This window comes from Lathyrus oleraceus, chromosome 5, assembly GCF_024323335.1.
Source record: "Lathyrus oleraceus cultivar Zhongwan6 chromosome 5, CAAS_Psat_ZW6_1.0, whole genome shotgun sequence".
NCBI lineage: Eukaryota > Viridiplantae > Streptophyta > Magnoliopsida > Fabales > Fabaceae > Lathyrus > Lathyrus oleraceus.
The window spans coordinates 210,765,246-210,782,637 of record NC_066583.1 but is presented as its reverse complement, the minus strand read 5'-3'; the positions used below and the strand labels follow the sequence as shown (position 1 = coordinate 210,782,637).

General features: G+C 35.8%; 1 pseudogene; it reads right to left on the bottom strand.

Moving 5' to 3' along the window:
- Nucleotides 1-567: 567 nt before the first annotated feature.
- Nucleotides 568-14,283, bottom strand: LOC127079764 (uncharacterized; annotated as a pseudogene).
- Nucleotides 14,284-17,392: the final 3,109 nt, after the last annotated feature.

Sequence of the window (17,392 nt, the reverse complement as noted above, 5' to 3'; positions counted from 1 at the left end):
CAGGAGTCTTCCCTTCCCATCTCTTCCAAACAAAGCTTAAAAGAACTCGTAAGTACTGCAACAAACATGGTATAAAGATGAATTTTTTTTTAAAGAAACTTGAGAAGTTAGAGGTTCACAAGTATGAGAAAACCAAGGGATGTCGAGGCTAAGGTCTTTGTGAGAGATGAGCTAGAGTGATTGTACTAGAAATATGAGTTGTTCCTTTGCAATTTTAATTTTTGGATGCATTTTGATTTTGAAAGATGCACTTTATGTATCGTACCTTCTATTAGAAGAAATTTAATTTCTATTTCAGCTTTAAATAAAGGCTTAATACATCTTTTGATCCATTGACTTAATTTAAAGTTTCACTTATGTCCCTTAAATAATAAACGTTCATTTTTAGTCCTTTAAAATCCGTTTTGTTAGTCACATTGTTTTTTTCTGTTAGATTTTGTGAAAAATCGTTAAGTTACGCATACTCCAACTGAAATAGAAATTATATATTGGTGTGACTAAATATGAAAGAAAATATGAACTAAGTTATATTGAAAATAAGAAATAATATTGTTTAATAAAGTACATTTACAATGAAAATCGTCTATTATCCATTTTTTAAAAATGAGCTAAAATAACATCATTGTTAATTGTTCCAGGAACATCTCTTTCTATAAAAGTTACAAGACAGTCATTTAATCATTAATCACTCATTTTATTACATAGCTTATTCTTCACAAAATTCATAGCTAAAAACATATGTTACACGCTTGTAGTTGCTACTGACAAGACTAAAGCCAACTTTAGAAGCTTATAAACCATATCAAATATGTTGCACTTATTTGTTTCCACAAGTTTGACACAAAGATCTTAAAATTCCTTTTAAGTTTGTAAATTTTGGGTCACATCGAACATTTCTAACATAATTCTAAAGTTGATGCCGCACCATCACTTCCGGCACATCTACAAAATCGTTTGGATAAAGCTTAACCATCTTTAAGAATTTTTTCACATCAAAAGCTGCAAATGACGATAGGGAGACTCAAATATGAAACACATTGTAAAAGTTTAGTATTCTCTTCATAAAACCTAGCATTGAGTTCATGCAATTGCAAATCTAAAACACTAAACAAACAACCATGCTTATAATGATGCAAATTAGAAACACTAGAAGTTTTAGCATGTCATTTGGGTTTCTTCCCTTACACATACGGTGCATCCATATCCGACACATCAATATCATGTTTATTACGAATTTCCATAACCTTAGATATAAGTTCTTCCCATCCATTATTCCTCATTTCTTGTAATTCTTGTTTGGTAGCATTAACAAGTGACAAAGCATTCAAAAGATCTTGATCACGCTTTTGTAGCGCTTCACTCAAATCATTTATAAATCCTAAAATCTCAATCATCATATATAACATGAAGATAAAATCAAAAGACTGGAGCACATTTAGCAAAAGCATAATTTCACCATATTTTTCAAATGACATATCCTTCCTGGCTTCTTCAAGTACCCAAATAATGGCACTGTGCAAAGTTATCAAACTAGTGAGCATCCTAAAGTGGGAACCCCAACGAGTGTCACATGCTCTAGAAATAAATAATTCTTGATTTAATCCACTACCAGTATCTATTTGACCCTCTTTAATCAATTTAGCAAACTGAGTTACTTGTTTCTCCCGAAGAAATTATTATCTCTTGTTAGAAGATCGTATGAAATTAACAAGAATATTAACCTTACCTAAAAAAACACTAACATTTTGGTGAGTCTTAGCACATGTAATAAGGGTCAATTGAAGTTGATGGACGAAATAATGCACATAATAAACAAATGGATTCTCATTTTAAATTAAATCTTTAAAACCACCAAACTTACCTCGCATATTGCTGGCTCCATCATATCCTTGCCCTCTAATGCTAGATAAACTCATACCATTAATAGACAATAGATTTTCAAGCACCTCCTTAAGTGACTTAGCATTTCTTTCTTTAACACTTAAATGTCAAGAAACCTTTCTTTTACGAAACCTTCACTATTAACACAACAAGCAACAACAACCATTTGTTATTTACCAACAACATCACCAGATTCATCAATCAAAACACAAAACACATCATCCATAATATTACATACAATTTATTGAGTTATTTCACATGCATAAGCAGCATCAAGATCCTTTTGAATCTTAGGGGAAGTCATGAGGTTATTTCCTTGAGCACAATCTATTACACTAGCAATCTCTGGGTTAATTTTCTTTAGAGTGTCCACCAACTCAATAAATGACCTCTTAAATAAAAAGTTAATGGATTCTTCACTCCCTCTAAATGACATACTACACCTCAAAAGAAACTTAGTAGCTATAAGAGATGTGTTTACACAAACACGATATTCGACATTCATTTGCTTAGTTTGATTGACAAACACAACCTTAATACTTTGGTTTGGGTTCATGAGAGTGTAACTCATATGCACACAATGAACATGACTATTGGAAGAAGTGGTATGATTAGCCAATCTTTGAGCATTCTTCCAATCACCAAAACCTTATCCCACAAAGTGATCTCCCCCGTATTTAGAGATACTTTTAAACAAAAAACATGACAAACAAACTGCTAGGTCCTTAGATTCACTATAATCAATCCAGCCATATAAATCAAACCAAGTTTTGGAAAATTAACGTCTTTGTTTACCTTGAACATACCAAGGGTAAACGAAATGGTGAGGAGGTTGATGACGACCTATATTTAAATAAGTTTTTCTTATCTCATTTTGGATGTCAGGATAATAGCTTGAAATTGGAGGCCTAATTCCTGGATCCGTTTCCAACAATTCAGAATCAACAACTTTAATACTCTCACTTGGACGTTGAGTTTCCGATACTTCTAGATTTTCTGAAGAAGTAGTTTTGTCTCTAGAAAGCACATGAAAAAATTTCTTCATCCTATAAAGAGAACAATGAAATCATTTAACATAGTTATTCAAACTATAAAGAGAATAGTAAAATCAATTGATTATAAATAAAATCATTTATGAGAAATCGAGAGAATTGATTTTTTTTAACAAATTGGGATTTTAGGGTTCATCTCAAAAGGAGAAAAGAATAAGGTAAACTTGAAATGATCACTTTATCTTTGATTTTCAATCACATGTAAATAAATGCAACCAAATCAAATAAAAAAATTGGAGAAAGAAAATAAAAGATTGACAAATACGAGAGGAAGAAGAAGCATGAGAGATGGTGACATTTGAGAAAAAGAGAGAGAAATGTTGTTGTGAGAGAGAGAAAAGTGAGGGAAATGGTTACTAGGAGAGAGAGAGAAAAATGTGAGTTAATAACATTTGTTTTTTTATTAATTATTTTGTGTTTATATATAATATAAAAAAATTGTTATTCTAATAATAAAATATTTAGTATATATAATTAAAAAAATGTATAAAAAAATGTATAAAAAAACTGGCGTAACTAAAGGTTTATCCGCATGTGCTAAGGTCTTTGTGAAACTACACTAATATCACCACCACCATCTTCCAACTCAAAAACCAAAAAAAAACTTTGATTATCTCTTCAACTCCAAAACAAAGTTGCCTTTTGCACATTACGCTAACTTAGTTCATCAACAAACTTTTCAGATTCTCCGCGACTTTCCAAATTCTCTATAAGCATTTTTTTTATCAAATAAAAACTTGCAAATGGGAAAAGTACTAATATGGATTCCAATGGACATCAACCAAATGATTAAAAAATATTCTTTGGACCCCCTTGTCATGCAAACAAATTCATAAAAAGCTGGCAGTATTATTGTGAATGATTTCGAATTCGATTTCAGGTTAAGCTCGAAGGTAGGATTGTTATGTCTTATAGATCCACTTGATGTATTATACAATATAGATATTATCATAAGCTTGTAATTTATCACCAAATGAATGGAGTTTCACGTGATTCTTTTGTACCTTTATTTTGACATTCATTTTTTTGAAATATTATTGTCATTTGCAGGTTTATTCTCCTACAATAATTGTTGAATGAGCAGGATCCTCATCTTGGGTGCACAAAAGCTAGAGAGTCTGAGAGGAATTTACTCGAATTGCAACATCTACAATTAATCTATTTTCATCTACCGAGTAAAAGAGATATGGAAAGTGTTGAGGAGTTCTTTGTTGACACCACGAGAACGTGAACATGGACAAACTGTGGTATGGTTTGTTGTTGTGATGATGATGTGTGATTCAACACAGTTCCTGATGTGGAAACGATGATTTCTAACAAAAGAAGTAAACAAAGTGTGGCACCTACTTTGACCGAAAGAAGAAGAATTGTTATATTTATTTTTACACATTATTAAATATTTGTGGGAATTTTTAATCTTTGAAAACAAAACCTTCCAATTTTAAAAGAATTAGCTCAAAAAGAAAATAATTCATGGGCCAATTAACTAATCTAATTGATTAAGTCTTAAGCCTAATCGATTAGATACCACAAATAATCAACTATTTGAGCCCAATTTGAAAAGTTTGGATAGAGAGTTGATACAAATCATTAAGACATTGTGTTGGCTCTTAATTTTGATACCCATATTAGAAATAGGAAGTGGAGTTCCCTATGAAGATGTTTCGACTAAATCTGATATTGGGAGCTCTAATCGAAGAACCTTGGTGAGAGGATCACGATGCTGCAGGGACTTAGAAATATTTTTTTAGTGTTTGAAGACATTTTCGACAAGAGATTCAAATTCAAATAAAGGACGGAACTTTTGTTCTTATCTGAATTGTTGAAGAGACATGTGAAGCATAGTGGATAGTTGCATCCATGCAACGCGCCGTTTGTCTCGATGTGATAGAAAGACCATTAGAAGCGGTTATTTAGATTAGTATAAATAAAAGGTCTTAGTGCTAGGATCGAGTGTGTTCAAAGTGTGTACAAAGTCTGTAAAATTTACCAAGTACCCGCGTGTAGAGAAACAGTAAATTGAGAAATGTACGTTCGATTTACACCATTGTCATTTACTTTGAAGTAATTCAATTCATCTTTATTTTCCATAAATATCTCTTTATTTAAAGGATTTATCTTTGTTGTCATTTATCTTCGTTCTTACAACGTTCTCTTTATTTTGTGTTAGTCATTTCCTTTTTAAGTATTTTCACGAATCACTATTGTTGCAAACACTGTCGAAGTGTTTACGTTCACTAGAATTCACTTTAACAAATAATTAACACATGTCCTATGATCAATTTGATTGATCCTGTAAGTAACCAAATTTAGTAATTTGGAAGATCAGCGGTTGTTTACCAATTTTCACGATAAATAAATTGGCATGCCCAGTGGGACAGTGCTGACCGGGCAGCGGACCCCCGGCTAACTCTGCGTAGTGTGATTGGTCCCCGAAATTTAATTTGGTTTTAATTAATTAAAAGAATTAAAATTAATAATAATAATGTGTTTATTATTATTGTCTTGTGGTGATCGGTTATGGCTTTATTTTTCCTTTATTTTGTTTTGGATTTTTAAAATACGACCTGCGTGTCGTGCCTCTCTTTTAATCTCTTAATGTAACTTCTTTTCTCATCTCACTCCCTCGTATGTAAAACGAGTTTCTTTTATGTAATGTAATGTTATGAAGAAAGAGAAGAATTCAATATCAAAGGAGGACAACCTTGAAGATCTTGCTTGGAGAAGCTTAGATCGTTATTAGGTTAGCTTAGGTTCTCTCATTGGCTTAGGAGAACAATTGCGCTAGGGGCCATAACTGTTTCATTATGTATGTTGATGCATGTGAATGTATGTTGATGCATGTGAGAGACGATTTATATGATAAATAAGCCGGTGAGATCAGAATAATTGCAAATTCCCTCAAATTAAATATTAAGTTTATGCTTTCCAAGTTTTAGCACTCATCAAGACTAGTATCGGATAATGTAGGTTTCACCTACGCGAGGTGCATGTTCTGTATTAGTAAGGTGCGATGGGATAATTGTAATATCCAATTGCTAAAACAATAGGTCAAACTTAACTAAACAAATTATAATAAGATTATATATGTTTAGAAGCAAGAGTTGGAAATGATCCATGTGATGGATTGGAATAAGGAGTTATTCACCCAACTAAAATATTCGAGAGTTGTATTAGATACAATTGGAAGGAGTTCCTACCTAAATAACCTAGTTTTATGTAATCCTCCTACGCGGACTGAAAACAAAGTGAAAAGTGGATCTCGACCCACTAGAAAATCTTCCAATGGGATTTTCCGAATCAAATGGTGAGGGTCATTTGTTTTGAGTAAAATAGTGGAAGCATATTTAATTAAAGGCCTAATTAAATATGTTACTGATACTTATATTTTCATTATTTTCATGTAGATTACCATGACAACAAACACCTCTAACAATATTTTGCGATCAATCCTTGACAAGGAAAAATTGTCTGGGACAAATTTTCTGGATTGACACCGAAATCTGAGGATTATCCTCATACATGATAGAAAGTTGTATGTCTTGGAGAAATCTGTTCCTGAAGAGGAACCTCCTAGTTCTGCACCTAAGGCAGAAAGAGATGCTTATAAGAAGCATGTCGATGATGCCAATGAAACTGCTTGTCTCATGCTAGCTACCATGAACTCAGAGTTGCAAAAGCAACATGAGAACATGGCAGCGTTCGATATGATCGAACACCTGAAGATGCTCTATCAAGAGCAAGCAAGGCATGAAAGGTTTGAAGTTTCAAAAGCCCTTTTTCAAGGAAAGTTAGCTGAGGGAGCCCATGTAGGTTCCCATGTGCTCAAGATGATTGGGTATGTGGAAAACCTTGAGAGGTTGGGTTTTGCCCTCGGAAAGGAACTTGCGAATGATTTAATCTTGCAATCGTTGCTAGATAGATTCAGTCAATTTGTCCTAAATTTCAATATGAATGATATGGACAAATCTCTTCCTGAACTGCTAGACATGTTAAGAACTGCTGAGCAAAATATGAAGTCAAAAGGGAAGTCCATTCTGATGATCGGAAATGGAAAGAGACAGAACAAAAGACCCACCAAGCAGGGTGATAAAGGGAAAAGTAAGGAAGTTTCCAAACCCAAACCCATTGTTGCTGCTTTGAAGCCTAGTGGAGGCATAGCAAAGGAAGACACCTGCTTCCATTGCGGTAAGACCGGACATTGGAAGAGAAACTACCCAAAGTACCTGGAAGATAAGAAGAATGAAGTAGAGACTTCAACTTCAGGTATTTTTGTTATTGAAATTAATTTATCTACTTCTGCATCATGGGTATTAGATACTGGATGCGGTTCTCACATTTGTACAAATGCGCAGGGGCTGAAAAGGAGTAGAGATTTGGCAAAAGGTAAAGTTGACCTCCGAGTTGGCAATGGAGCAAAGGTTGATGCTTTAGCCGTAGGAACTTATGTATTGACTTTACCTAGTGGTTTAATAATTCAGTTAGAGAACTGTTATTATGTACCTGCAATTAGCAGGAATATTATTTCCATTTCTTGTTTGGACAAGTTTGGTTTTTTATTTATAATAAAGAATAATTGTTGCTCAATTTATTTCAATGATATATTCTATGCTACTGCACAAATGAACAATGGACTATATGTCCTTGATCTTAAAATGCCTATTTATAACATTAATACTAAAAGGATGAAACCTAATGAGTTAAATCCAACTTACCTTTGCCATTGTCGATTAGGCCACATAAATGAGAAACGCATTTCCAAACTCCATAAAGATGGACTCTTGGACTCTTTTGATTATGAATCATATGAGACATGCAAATCTTGTTTAATTGGAAAGATGACAAAGTCTCCATTCACAGGAAAATGTGAAAGAGCTAATGATCTTTTGGCCCTCATACATACTGATGTATGTGGACCACTGAACATACCAGCCAGAGGAGGTTTTCAGTACTTCATCACATTTACTGATGATTTCAGTAGATATGGTTATGTGTATTTAATGAAACACAAATCATAGTCCTTTGAAAAGTTCAAGGAATTCAAGAATGAAGTACAAAACCAACTAGGAAAGAATATTAAAACTCTTCGATCAGATTGAGGTGGTGAATATTTAAGTCTAGAGTTTGATGACCATCTGAAAGAGTGTGGGATCCTATCCCAACTTACTCCTCCTGGAACACCCCAAAGGAATGGTGTATCTGAGAGAAGAAATCGAACCCTGTTAGACATGGTCCGATCCATGATGAGTCACGCCGATCTTCCAAACTCCTTTTGGGGGCATGCACTATTGACAACAGCTTACACACTTAACCGTGTTCCATCCAAAAAGGTTGAGAAGACACCATATGAGATATGGAGTGGTAAGAAACCACATATGTCTTACATGAAGATTTGGGGTTGCGAAGTTTATGTGAAACGACAAATTTCAACTAAGCTTGAGCCCAAATCTGACAAATGCTTATTTGTGGGGTATCCTAAAGAAACAAGAGGGTATTACTTCTACAATCCTTCTGAGGGCAAAGTGTTTGTCGCTCGAACTGAAGTTTTCCTAGAAAAGGATTTTATTTCCAAAGGAATCAGTGGGAGGAAAGTAGAGCTTGAAGAAATTCAAGAATCACAAAGCATCGATACACCTATGGAGGAATTTGAGCAGGAAACACAAGTAGTTATGGAAGAGCAACCTGCTCAAGTAGAACAAGACCAGCATAGGTCAAGCAGGATACGTCACCAACCTGAGAGATATGGATATCTCATAACTGATCAAGGTGATGTATTACTCACGGGTCAAGATGAGCCTGTGACCTACCAAGAGGCCATAACTGGTCCCGAGTCTGAGAAGTGGCTAGAAGCCATGAAATCTGAAATGGATCCCATGTACACAAACCAAGTTTGAACCTTGGTAGAGCCTCCTATAGGAGTTAACCCTATAGGATGCAAGTGGGTCTTCAAAAAGAAGATTGACATGGATGGTAAGGTACATACCTATAAGGAAAGACTGGTTGCAAAAGGATATAAACAAATTCATGAGGTTGACTATGATGAAACCTTTTCACCAGTTGCAATGCTTAAATCTGTTTAGATTTTACTTGCTATCGCTGCATATCATGATTATGAAATATGGCAGATGGATGTCAAAACTGCTTTCCTTAATGGGAATCTTCTTGAGGATGTGTACATGACACAACCTGAAGGATTTGACATACTAGAAGAAGCCCAAAAGATATGTAAGTTACAAAGATCAATCTATGGATTGAAGCAAGTTTCCAGAAGCTGGAATCTTCGTTTTGATGAAACGATAAAATAATATGGATTCATCAAGAACGAAGATGAGCCTTGTGTCTACAAGAAGGTTAGTGGGAGCATGATCGTTTTCCTGGTATTATATGTAGATGACATATTACTCATTGGAAACGATGTCCCTACCCTGCAACAAGTAAAGTCTTGGTTGGGGAAATGCTTTTCTATGAAGGACCTAGGTGAAGCAACCTATATATTAGGAATCAAAATCTATAGAGATATATCATAAAAACTGCTTGGCCTAAGTCAGAGTACGTACATAGACAAAGTGCTAAGAGGCTTTAATATGCATGATTCCAAGAAAGGATTCATACCTATGCAACATAGCCTGTGTCTATCAAAAACACAATCCCCTTCAACTAAGGAAGAAAGGGATCGCATGAATAATATTCCATATGCATCTGCAATAGGATCTATCATGTATGCCATGTTATGTACTCGACCAGATGTCTCGTATGCTTTAAGTGCAACGAGTAGGTACCAATTTGATCCTGGTGATGCTCATTGGGTAGCTGTCAAGAATATCCTTAAGTATTTGAGAAGGACTAAGGACTCGTTGTTGATATATGGAGGTCAGGAAGAGCTGTCTGTAATTGGATACACTGATGCTAGTTTCCAGACAGATAAGGATGACTTTAGATCGCAATCTGGTTATGTGTTTTGCTTAAACGGTGGCGCTGTGAGCTGGAAAAGTTCAAAGCAAGACACGGTTGTTGATTCTACAACCGAGGCAGAGTATATTGCTGCCTCAAGTGCAGCAAAGGAAGTTGTTTGGATCAAAAAGTTCATTAGTGAACTTGGCATAGTTCCTAGCATTGTGGATCCCATTGGTCTCTATTGTGATAACAATGGTGCCATCGCACAAGCTAAGGAGCCTAGATCTCACCAACGATCCAAACACATACTTAGGTGTTATCACCTCATTCGAGAGATAATAGATAGAGGAGATGTGAAAATATGCAGAGTACCTACACTTGACAATATTGTTAACCCACTGACAAAGCCTCTTGCGCAGCAGAAGAATGATGATCATACTAGATCTATGGGCATTACGGGTATGCCTGATTGGCTCTAGTGCTAGTGGGAGATTGTTGGTGTAAGCCCTAGAGGCCAATACTTTTGGTACTTGTATCAAATTATTTATTAATAATAAAAGGCTTTTTCTTTATTATGTTTGTCTAATAAAGTCCCTAGAATAGATAGTCCGTTTAATGTATCAAGTGTGACTTAATCATGAGATCACGTTAAATATAAGGACATTATTCTTAAAGTATCCATAGTCGAGATTTATTGTGAAGTGGGATAACATTAAAGCATTAAGACTATTATGTATATAGACTGATGATCACATCTCATGGATCATAGATAAGGAGTTATCAAGTCTTAAACATAGGTATGAATATTAAGAGTAATATTTATACTGGATTGACCCGCTATGAGAATACTATATAGAATGTTATGCAAAGTGTCATAAGTTATTCTCATGGTGATAATGGTGTATACCACTCTTCGACCTGAAACCATTATGGACCCTAGATGTAGAGTCGAGTGCCTTATTGTTGATCAAACATTGTACGTAACTGGATGACCATAAAGACAGTTGATGGGTACTCCACGAAGCGTGCTAAGGGACATGAGTGACCTAGATGGAATTTTCCCATCCTGCGTAACAGGATAAATGTCTATGGGCCCAATATTGATCTGGACAAGGATGACACGGTCTATGCCTTGTGTTCAATATAGACATAAGGGCAAAAGGGTAATTGTACATATAAGTATTATCACAAAAGAATTTGTCATATCACATGACATTTTCGTGTCTTGGGTAGCAGTGATGTGTTGCTAGATACCGCTCACTGTTTATTATGTTAAATATGTGATTTAATATAATTGTCAATACCGCGAAAACCTACAGGGTCACACACAAAAGGACGGATTGATGAGGGATAGAGTAACTAAGGAATACCGTAATGTACGGTGCCCTTAAGTGAATTGTAGAACATCGTAAGGTATGGTGTACTTAAGTTGAATACGAAATATGGTAAGGTACCACGCGCTTAAGTGATTTTGGCATATTATAAGATATGGGCCACATACACTTGAGTGGGCTTTTTAGCTTACAGCCCACACAAGTGGTTCTATAAATAGAACCCTTGTGTAGAAGCATTTGTGCAGTTGCAATTTCATTTCTCTCCCTCTCTCTCTCTCTCTCTCACTCACTCTAAGCCTTCATTCGTAGCAGCTAGCACTGAGATTGGAGGAATCCGTTCGTGTGGACTGTGTAGAGGCGTTGTCATCGTTCAACGTTCGTGATCGCTCCGTAGATTTGCATCAAAGGTTACAATCGCCACAAGAGGTAACAATTCTATCACTGATCATGCCCATTCGTAAGGATCACTAAAGGAGAAATTTTAAATTCTCTGCATTTTGGATCGCCCTTCTCCTTCATGAACCTCTTCATCCACCACTATAGTATCCTTATTCACTATAGTTTGGTCTTCTTTGCCTGAAGTAGCTTCGTGATCAGAACCGTTGGTATGTGAATGTTGGGTAGTGGTTTTTGGTGGCGAAGTCTCAAGCTCACCAAGAATGGGTTGATTGATTTCACTCATGGAGATTTTCTCGAATGATGGTCGATAGGTAGGTTCGCCAACGTTGTTGAGGATATCTGCTATGGAAATTGGCATGGAGGAAGTTACAGTTGTTGTTTGCACGGTAGTACCTGCACCATCCTGAAACCAAAACAATCGAAAGATAAGTGGTAGAAGATGATAAATCAACTAATAAAGGAAAATTAAGGTATGTTTTACCTTGTCCCCTTCGACCCCGGGACTAGAGTTATCACTTTCTCTCTGAGTCACTGCTATCTTCGCCATAGCCTCGGGAGTAGGATCTTGAATACTTAGTGTAGTAGGCCTTTTCTTGGCAATTTTTGTTTGAGGTTGGCTCAAAGCTTCAGTGATTTTTGGCTGTTGTTTTCTTTTCCTGGAAGTGAGGTCGAGAACAGGTGATAAGTCTTCTTCCTTAGAGTCTATTATAACATGAGCTTCTATTGTTTTGGTTTGGATTTTTATTGGAGTAAGAGGAGGTTTTCGAGCATCCTGAATGAAAATTCCGAAGTATTAATACCATTAGACATAACAAAGAGTAAGGGGTAAGCCATTTCGTAGCGTTTCTCAGGAGGAACGTACAAAGGGATTTTCAAAGTTTCCATTTTCTTTGAAAAAAGTTCTTTTAGTGTAACAACTTCTTCGCAGATGGTTCGACTAAGATCATCAGGCCTATAGGAAGTTTCAAAGTAATTTTGGAACGCTTGAATTTCTTTGATGAGCGTGTAAGTACCTTTTTTGGTTCTTTCCTGCAGAAGAAGAAAAGCTTTATCAATGTGTTGGATATAAGAGGGAGCGTCATAAAACTCTTTAGTATAGTATGTGTTCCACCATCTCCCAAATTCTCGAGTACAAAGAAATCTAGTCTCGAAGTTGACAGGGGTAAGTTGTGTCTTGCCAGTATATCTACCTATCTGTTTGAGAGTGGTGGCTTCAGTATGAACTGCATTGTAGAGGAGAAGGTTGCCCTTTTTGTCATACAAGCACTTTGAGAGAGCCTGAATTAACCCAAATTGTCAAGCCACAACATTGGGTTGATAGGCAACCAAAGTGACCTGGATCTTTGAGGGGTTTAGTCGAAGGGTTAAGACTTTGGGAGTCAAAAAGGCCTCCCAAATTAGCATAGATTTTGTCTCTCGTTTTTTGGAGGGAGATGGAAAGGGCCTTGTGAATCATTCTGGACCACACTTCCTGGCAGCAAAGGGGGCCATGCTCGACTTGAATACATGGCACTTGGCGAACATCATGATATAGCTTATGAAAGTTGGCCGAAGAACTTGTCCTTCGTCGTTGGGGGTTAGGTGGGCCAATAGAATTCCTTCGACTCCTCTATTTTTCACTTCTTCAGCTTCTTCATCAACGAGGCCTTTATTGGAGAGACTTGCCTCGAAAGTGGCATTGAGCTAGAGTTGTAGTAGCCAGAAGGGACCAGAAAGAAGGAGGTTTCCTTTTTCTCCCAAGTTCTTTAGTTCAGTGACTCCATCACTCAGTGATTCATAAAGACTTGCTAGGATCATTTCACTTAAGCAACCATCATGTCCAACATGCAGTTGGTTCGCTAGTGTAAGGTACTTCTCGGCGACTTGTAGGGATTTTGAGCAGAACACAAAATGGGATAACCACAAAGCTAAGAAGGCTATGTGTTCCACATCAAAAACGGTGTCTGTATCCTTGTCATGGTAGTGTGCGATATGGGTCGAATATGCTGCTCTAGAGGTGGAAAAGGTTATAGTGTCCTCATAATCAATATCGGGGTCATATTTGTGTCTAGTGGGTTTTAGCCCTGTGATACAGGCTAGGTTAAAAGAGTTGGTGTGATTATAACACATGGAAGGTGGAAGGTGTAATGTGTACTATCCCAAAAGTACAGCGAAGAGACTGACATAGATGAGTTATACTCTAAGCCTAATTTCGACAACATTATTAGGTCATAAATCCCCATTTCTTTCCAATTTTGGGCTTTGGTTTTTTCTATTTTGTTTAGCCATTCTATACAATTAGTTGGGTCTTTAAATGAGGGAGTGGCATGAAAAACCCTAAAGTCGTTGTTCATAAATCTCAAATATATGGGTTCGTTTGTTTTTTGTTCTTCAGCAGTGGTTAGTTCAACCCTAGGTTTCTTCACTTGCCCTATGAGTTTACATTTATGGTAAGAAGGGAAGTATTCCTTAAGCTTACTAAAATCAGTATCTAAATCAGCCAGAGGTCTAGATAACGCATGGGTTTTACCAGAAACAGAAATGGGAATAAGTACCTGAGAGGTGTAAATCCTGCGCTGTTCTTCAGTTTTTGGTTCTGGGATGTACTATTGATTGCCCACCATTACTGGAATAGGTAATGTAGCAAAAAGAGGTAGTTCTAAAATCTTCTTAGGAACTTTTGACTTGACAGATGTCTTGGTAGCTTTGTTTATGTCCTTGGAGGTTTTGCTTGAGGTTTCCATTGTTGTTGAGTGTTGAAGAAAAGGAGAAAATTTGGGTTTTGTTTGAAGATTGTTTGAAGATGAAAAGTTAGAGTGTTTGAGATTTAAGAAAGCATAAAGAATGTAATTTGTATGAGTTTGTGGCTTTTATAAGCGTGTTTGGAAGAAAAAGAAGTTTAAATAAACATTAACGGTTGAAAAGTTAGTGGGACATGTGTCTTTCCTGGATTGTATGATGAATAGGGGGTAATTAATGCCTAAACCCACGATCTCCTAGTGTCTAGGAAACGTGATGATTAAAAAGATTCGGATGTGGGCTGAAAAAACATTGTTAGGAAAAAGGTAATGATGACTCTGATGTCACAAGAGAGTTGGGAGAAACTGAAAAGTTTTTGTAACATTGGGACATTTAGTGACATGCCAGAATTGTCCAAGGCGTCGAAGTGTGTTCTCAAAAAATGCCTTTTTCTTCTGTGTCAAAAATGACATTTTTGAGGGGCAATTTGTTGGCTCTTAATTTCGACGCCCATATTAGAAATGGGAAGTGGAGTCCCCTATGAAGATGTTTCGACTAAATCTGATATTGGGAGCTCTATTCGAAGATACCTTGATGAGAGAATCAAGATGTTGTAGGGACTTAGAAATATTTTTGTGTGTTTAAAGACACTTTCAACAAGAGATTCAAATTCAAATAAAGGAGGGAACTTTTGTTCTTATCTGAATTGCTGAAGATACACGTGGAGCATAGTGGATAGTTGCATCCATGCAAAGCGCCATTTGTCTCGATGTGGTAGAAAGGTCATTAGAAGCGGTCATTCTGATTAGTATAAATAAAAGGTCTTAGTGCTAGGACCAGGTGTGCTCAAAGTGTGTACAAAGTCTGTAAAATTTACTAAGTATCCACGTGTAGAGAAATAGTAAATTAAGAAATGTACGTTCGATTTACACCATTGTCATTTACTTTGAAGTAATTCAACTAATCTTTATTTTTCAGAAATATCTCTTTATTTAAAGGGTTTATCTTTGTTGCTATTTATCTTCGTTCTTAAAAGGTTCTCTTTATTTTGTGTTGGTCATTTCCTTTTTAAGTATTTTCACGAATCACTATTGTTGCAAACACTGTCGAAGTGTTTACGTTCACTAGAATTCCCTTTAACAAATAATTAACACATGTCCTAGGATCAATCTGATCGATCATGTAAGTAACCAAATTTAGTAATTTGAAAGATCAACGATTGTTTACCAATTTTCACGGTAAACGCATTATCATAAATAATAATGCAATCAATTTTGCGTAATCTAATTAATTAGCTTTAGGATCTAATCAATCAAAAAAATTATTTGAATCAAGTTGAAAGTTTCCTAATCGACTATGTCAGTGTGTACGCATGTGTGTGTGTATGTGTGAGGAGAGAGAGAGAGAGAGAGAGAGAGAGAGAGAGAGAGAGAGAGAGAGAGAGAGAGTTGCCTTAGTATATTAAGAGTTACTCCCCCACTTTCACAAGACTTTGGTCACTCAGACAGACACGGAGTAGACAAGCTTTCACACTTCCTCTCTTTCATGACTTTGAGCCTTTCAAGTTCCTTTCTAGATACATCGATCATATAAGCACTTCAGTGGAATCTAGAGTCTCTTAGTTGGAGAGGCTTGATGCGTCTTCAAGTTAATCACTATTGTCAAAGAGTTGGAAGGTTATTACCACTGACTTTAGTAATCTTTAGTGTTGTTATCATCAAAATACTTAGGAAGGTTGTCACTAGGATCATCAGCGTCATATCTGCAAGAAAATAGATCCATAGACCATGCAAGTTACTTTGGCACCCTCCTTACTCCAAAAACTACATTAGAAACTCAGTGATCAAATGTGTTTTTATCCCTTGTCTTCTCTAAAATTATTAAAGGGCTCTAAAGTAACCTTCACCCACCTACTGTGTTTTGACCTCAAATACTATAGCTTATTCTTATTATTAAAGTTGTCACTAGATGATGATGAATGAACAACAACATTAGAACCTTCTAAAATAAATAACCCACATATTTTAGACCGTTTAGCCATGATCACTTCACCATGCAAAATATTCAACATCACATGTTTAACTATAGTGTAATAGCATATATCATAAAACATTCTTATGGATAAAAATATTTTCCTAAGCTCTAGAATAGACCCCATTTTGTGAAGAAGAAAATCATGATCATCAAAAATTTAAATCTATACATACTAATATCATGAATCTTGCAAGCCTTATTGTGACCAATATAACTAATCCACATTGCTCTAACTTTAAAGTCTCAAAGTATTCTTTTCTTGAACAAATGTGATAAGAGCAACCTAAGTCCATGACTTAATTTTCTCCAGTCTCCAAACTCAACATTACTAGTGCATCTACACTCTCATAACTACCCTCATACGGGGGGGGGGGGGGGGGGGGGGGGGGGTTACTACTATCTAAACAAAAATCACCATTTCCCTTCCTCTCGGGACAATCCATCATGAAGTGAAATCCAAATATAGATAATAGAAGGGAAATTTAAATTTAGATTTGTGTTGACTTAAACAGTAATTGTCTTGAAGTGTTAAGTGTTGTCGTAAATATCCATTGTAACAATAACTCTGTATTTTAATTTTCAAAATTGCGGAAGACCAAATGAATTTTCAGTGGTTCGCCATTGAAGACTGAACTAGGTGCAAAACGATGATGAACGTGTTGAACCAATATAAACATGGTGTATAAGCTCTCTATCTCTTTTACGTTTATGTACATATTTGCATGACTTAGGTTATTGTATAAGTGTAGGTCTCTAATAGATGTAGTCATCTGGATATTCTTTTTGGTGATTATGATTATATAAAGTATTGATGTTAGATTGAATATTTGATTAATCAAATTCAATAAGTCTTGTGTGAAAATTGAATCATGTTATTTTGTTGAATTGCTTGTTTAAGCAACTTCATCCTGTCGCATCTCGAAAAATATGATTCCTCGCGATGGTCGCGGAAAAAATCACGTTCGAACAGACATAATCACCAAAATATTTATGAAAATAAGACTCTAGACCGCTTTCTGTTTCATCCGAAAATTTATGAAAATAAGGTTGTATAAGGTTGACGTATTTTGGCATGAACGA